Below are 6,205 nucleotides of genomic sequence, written 5' to 3'. Positions count from 1 at the left end.
GATGCATTTGAAATATATGTGAAATAAATAAGCATTTCCAAAAGATAAAAACTTGTAAGTTTGTTTTATTTATACAGAAACAGCAGAACATGAATTTAAAGTTAAAATGTTACGCAACTTTTATTATATGTCATTTAGAATCGTAAATCTTAACAAAAACTACAGTTCTGGGGTGGGACACATGTAGGTTTCAAAATTGCACTATACTCCAACTCCCCTTCTCCTAATCGCCCCATTAGAATCCCAATTCCCCATAGCCTGGGCTTTAAAGCTCATTTCTATATCTCACCAGTGAAAAAAGGTCACTTGTAATATTGATTTTTTTTTTTTATGAAACTATTTAATGAGAGATATTTTCGGTAACATATCGTCAACGTAAGATTTACGAATAACAATATTTTTATCAGTGGAAGAAACACTGTATGAGAACTTTAATGAATTTCAAGAATATGACGAATTCGAACTATGAAACTCTGCACGATTCGTATGTGGAAATGAAATACGTTGATCAAAAGCGATTATTAATGCTGTTCATCAATTTACTGTGTCTTCGAAAGAAAAGCTGTATCAAATGATCTAAAAATGTTGATGTATTGATGATTGACACAATCAACAATCATATAATGAAAGCAGTAGAACAATTTGAAAATTAGTTGTTATATTAAGCTATCCCGAGATATAGAAAAATGAAAACAAAGAACTATATCTTTGTAATTGAAATGGACACTGTAAAGCCTGACGTGGATCCAGAGATTAGAAACAGGGGTTCAGATGATTCCAGGGAAAAGAGGGTATTCCGACGTATTATTTGCTCATTGTACGAAAATGTCTAGTCGACCCCTGGAACCCTACCCCTGGATCATCCACTTATTGATGTGTTTTGATTGTTGATTGGTATTATGTTTATCATTTCACTAACTTATAAGCGATGTCAGTTGCCGAAGTCGACTTTATAATGGCAGCTGTTTACTGACTCCCTGGAGAAAATTTTCTATTACAAAAAAAGTTGAGTTGTGTAAAAGTGGCACTTGTCATATAAGGTTGTATTGAGGTGGTTTAGCCATGGACAAATACTTGTTCTGTTTTTTACTTGTGGCGACTTCTTACACAATTTCTGGACATCCTGTGGTAAGATTATATATTTAATACCTTAACACTTTTGTTATTGTTTTTCTCTTTGTGTTTTTATTTCTATGAGCACGGGTTATATGAAAAACCAAATGTTAATTTCTGTTTACTAAAGCATTTTAAACAAAATATCAAAAATACAAATATGTAAGCTTTCCTACCATGTATCACATTTTGCATGATTCTTAGCTGGAGTGCTACTTAATACCTTATCACTTTTGTTATTGTTTTTGTTCTTTGTGTTTTTTCTTTGTGTTTTTGTTCTTTGTGTTTTTTCTTTGTGTTTTTGTTCTTTTAATTGTTATGTTTAATGTGTTTGATTTTAATGAAAATCGTTTGATTTCTTTGTTTTGCCTTCGTTTGTAGTATTGTGATTTCCTTCAATTAATTTGCATTCGATTTTATTTGGATATCGATGGATATCGAGGAATTGACATTTTTGTTTCCTTGAATGTTTTTACTATTTTAAACACCTATATAGTAGAAGTAGCATTACCAAAAGTACAGAAAGGGAATACAAAGTAGATAAAACAATGTTGGCACATCAAAAGTACGAAAAATTTGTAACAATACGTTTAATACTAAATATGTTTTTCTAAAGAGAGATAATCAATATTAGTATTTATTTATAAGTTAATTAAAATATGTCACAGACTTTACTTTTTTCTATTGTACAAATGGTTTACCATCGATAAGCCAATAACAATAAAAGTTTTGTTTAATTTTTTTCTGTATCATTTTTGTTCTCCCTAGTTAACTCCCGATAATTTAATCCCATTTGAACAATAACCTTTTTTCATCTAAAAGTAAGTAAATTTTCTGGGATTGGAAATTAATCTGATCAAGAATTTGAATTATGTATAGTCACTGTTCAGTAAAAGGAATATACATTATCACTGACAAATAAGGGATTATCGAACTGTTTTTATTCATGCCGAATTCGTTTACCGTTTTTATTTCTAGTCAATATACTGTTTTTGTCCCTATCCTGCAATCCATTTTTTACACCAAGTTTATTTTCTACGACGTAATCGTTAAATTTTCCCACCACAAATAATGACGCTACGATAGACAGGTATTTCATGCAATAGTAGGAACGTAGGGGGAACCAAAGTTTTATATACTGTCATTTATTGCATATTATCAATTACTGTCAATGCATTTTAGTTGCTCAAATAGAATAGTAGTATAAAATTGCTAATTTGACCAATATCTCTACTGTATTCATGTTATATGTAAACGTCTTGATTTGATTGATGTACTAGTATGTCATGCACCTTAATTGACTTTTTACATACTATGAGCTTGATCGTTAACCTCACGAACATCCCTTTGAGATGAACCATTTTCGGATTTCATATCGAAAATATAAAATTCTTATAAATTCATTTTCAAGATAATTCGAATTTTAACCGATTTTTTTTCTTTATTGAAAACGAAGTCTTAGAAATATTTGCACGATTTTATCATCGTTATTGTGTATCCATCTGCGCCATGAAAACTGAAATATTCAACAAGTCATACTTTTCTTTTCCACGTTTGTCTACCCGAAGTTGATTTTTTATGAGCAATTCGGCGGGTGTTTCTAGAAAAGCAGAGGACGCTTACCCTACCGGTGCATCTGGTCCATGCTCCAAGTTTTGAGTGGAGTCCGAGTTGCTCATTTGCTTTTGTTACTATGTATGTATGATTTTAGTTACTTAAACACGTTTAGTACTAGAAAAGCAGAGGACGCTTACCCTACTGGTGCACCTGGTCCATGCTCCCAGGTTTTAGTGGAGTCTCTTTTGTTGCTTTGTACATATTATTTTGGTTATCGTATGTTCTTTGTTGTCTGTTTTCCATGTCTAGTCTTTGTCCCTGGATAACATTCTTTTGATAAATGATAAGACCTATACTGCTACCACCCTCTCCAAAGAAGGGATTGTGGAAAACCATAAATCTGCTATCCTCTTTTGGTCTCTCTACCAAGGACGATGATTGTGATTTGCCATCTATGTACTGGATCCCTAAACTCCACAAGAATCCATACAAACAACGTTTCATAGCTGGATCTGCAAAATCCACCAAACCTTTTTCAAAACTTTTAACTTCTATACTCACAACTGTCAAAGAGGGTCTGCAGTCCTACCACAACACTTGTTACTCCCGTAGTGGTATTAATTCAATGTGGATCCTAAAAAATTCGAAAGATCTTTTGGAAACAATTAGTTCAAGACTATTATCACAATATAATAGCATTAAAACCTAGGAATTTTCAACACTGTATACTTCTATTCCCCATACTCAGTTATTAAAAATATTATACATCGTTGTTTTTCAAAAAATGATGGTACACCTAGATACAAATAAATAGTTCTTGGTAGAGATTCTTCATACTTTGTAAGAAATAAGTCAAAATTATCTTCCAAATATACAGAGGAAGATGTTTACAAAATGCTAAAATTTTTAATCGACAACATATTTGTCCAGTGTAGTGGACGTGTTTTTCAACAAACGGTCGGCATTCCAATGGGAACAAATTGTGCTCCTTTACCTGCAGACCTTTTCCTTCACTCTTATGAGGCTGACTTTATAGCTGATCTGATCAGAAAGAAAGAATATCGTTTGGTTAGATCCTTCAATCTCAGTTTCCGCTATATAGATGACGTATTATCTTTTAACAATCCTAATTTCGGGGATTTGATACATCGCATCTACCCAAAAGAACTTGAGATAAAGGATACTACAGACACTGTGAAGTCAGCCTTATATCTTGACCTACACTTAGATATCGATGGTAAAGGAAAACTATTGACCAAACTTTACGACAAACGTGATGACTTTTCATTCAGAATTGTCAACTTTCCTGTCATATGTGATAACATCCCTTCAGCACCTGCGTATGGAGTGTTCATATCACAAATCATACGTTATGCCAGAGCTTGCCGAAACTACGTAGACTTTGTATCGCAATAGAACTAACAAATAGGCTTCTGGATCAGTAATATGTTGCAACAAGATTGAAGTCATCACTTCAGAAGTTTTATAGTCGTCGTCATGAACTCGTGGATCGTTATAGTGTATCCATCTGCACCATGAAAATTGATTTATTCAACGGGTCATAGTTTTCCTTTCCTCGTTTGTCTATCCCGGATTTGACTTTTTATAAGCAACTCTGCGGGTGTTTCTAGAAAATCAGAGGACGCTTATCCTACCGGTCCACCTGGTCCATGCTCCCAGTTTTTAGTGGAGTTAGAGTTGCTCATTTGCTTTTGTTCTTTTGTATGTATGATTTTAGTTACTTTATGGTCTTTGTTGTGTATGTCTGTTTTCCATGTCTGGTCTTTGTCTCCGGATTACATTCTTTTGATTACCGCTATAACCTTGGTTCCCTTGATTACTCTTTGATTACCGCTATAACCTTGGTTCCCTTGATTACTCTTTGATTACCGCTATAACCTTGATTCCCTTGATTATTCTATCTCAACAGAACTTTAGTATCCCATTTTGAATATTAAATAAAAAATAATTTAATTGTGTCGGTTTTGAATTATGGAACAGCTATTTGAATATTTTGTGTTAATATAGACAAAAATCAATGTGGTCAGGCTTAATCAATAAAGCTTTGTCACTTTTTTTAATTTGAATATCTACAGAAGTCTTCAGGATCAGACAGCATGCTTTTGTGATGGCCAATTTACAATTATAGATATTCATATAAGCTGATTTCACATAACTTCCTATGTTTCTAAATATTTGAAGTGCTCTTTCAATACTGAAACATACAAAAAGAATACAACTTTTTGACGATTTATTAACTTCAAACTGGCAAAAATAGCTTAAATAACAATGCTGTTTCTGCTCACGGCCTTAATTCTTGTGTATTGGATATATATTGATTTTTCAAAGAGCAATCTCGCCGTTATAACTTTCAGCCACGAGAAACACATTTTCAAGTGCTTTAAGAAAATTAATATTTAATGTAGAAATGTACATTTATTTCAGCATTACCTCCATCATCATGGACAAGAATTCCTTCCAGAGAATTATCGATATTTTGAAGATGTAAGAGGTCCAGCTCCTCTTCAGTTGATGCAGGTACTAAATTAAAGCTTCTCTGGAATCATTTTTAAGTGGTTGTTGGAATTGAGTTTATCCATATTTTAAAAATTAAACAGATTAAAATGATTTTTGTTCTAACAAAAATATATGCATTTATAGTGATTTCTAGATAATTATTTCTGCGACTTTTTTTGTTTTGTTTTTAGGAATCAAACGAATTACCTTTTCCACATGACGAGACAAAGAGGTTTTGGGTTTCGGACAATAGACCTGGAAGATGAGTTTTTTTTAAAATGAATAACAATTCATCTGTTAAAAAATGCGTATTTTAGCATATTTAATCGACACGAAAACATATTTTGCCATCTTTTTTTCAACTCAAAAGTATTAACAACCAAGCGAATGTTTCTACAACACCACAGGTTGCTTACAGAACTGGTTCCCCGTATCATAAGACTTGTTTCTTTTAACCTTCCTTTATAATTGCTCGATCTATTGTAGTTGTCGTTGCGGTTTTTATTTAATGCTGATTGTTGATTCTGGTCTTTTGGTCTTTGTCTCTTGGGTATTGAGGCTTGACGCTGATGTATTATTGCTAAAACTATTTATTTTAAGACAGTGACCTATTTTTTACATCTGTGTCAACAAAGAAAAGTGATGAAAATATGTACTGTTCACGTGGATTTAACAATGTCTGCAGGTGTAGTTAATGTAAAACAATTATACTTCAAAAATCAATCATGGAAAAATAAATGTTTTCAATCACTCTATTTTGTTTTTGTTGAACTAATAGTAACTTGAAGTAGAGAGCTTATTACGCTATAAATTTCATCAATTATATACTACTACTATACGGTTTAAGAGATGTTGTTTGCGGTTATATCTGCTACAATACATGTAATTTTTTTACTGTAAATTAGAGAAGCAGAACATCTTTTTCGATTTCACATTGAAAATAATGGTGTTTAATTTGTACGAGACACTATCACATTCACATACCACAACAACCGACTCGCTGCCGAGGTCAATTACA

The 6,205-nt window shown here is 32.6% G+C and overlaps 1 long non-coding RNA gene across 1 annotated transcript; it reads left to right on the top strand.

Moving 5' to 3' along the window:
* The first annotated feature begins 527 nt into the window (after nucleotides 1–527).
* LOC148598470 (uncharacterized) lies at nucleotides 528–5,938 on the top strand. Its single transcript, XR_015918472.1, has 3 exons — nucleotides 528–1,128; nucleotides 5,116–5,208; nucleotides 5,379–5,938. It is a non-coding gene; the product is annotated as an uncharacterized LOC148598470 (long non-coding RNA).
* The last annotated feature ends 267 nt before the right edge of the window (nucleotides 5,939–6,205 follow it).

Source organism: Perna viridis, chromosome 14 (assembly GCF_037379345.1).
Source record: "Perna viridis isolate PV_CMFRI_1.1 ecotype Kerala chromosome 14, ASM3737934v1, whole genome shotgun sequence".
Lineage (NCBI taxonomy): Eukaryota > Metazoa > Mollusca > Bivalvia > Mytilida > Mytilidae > Perna > Perna viridis.
The sequence above is the reverse complement of the archived record's forward strand: the minus strand, read 5'-3'. Positions and strand labels throughout refer to the sequence as shown.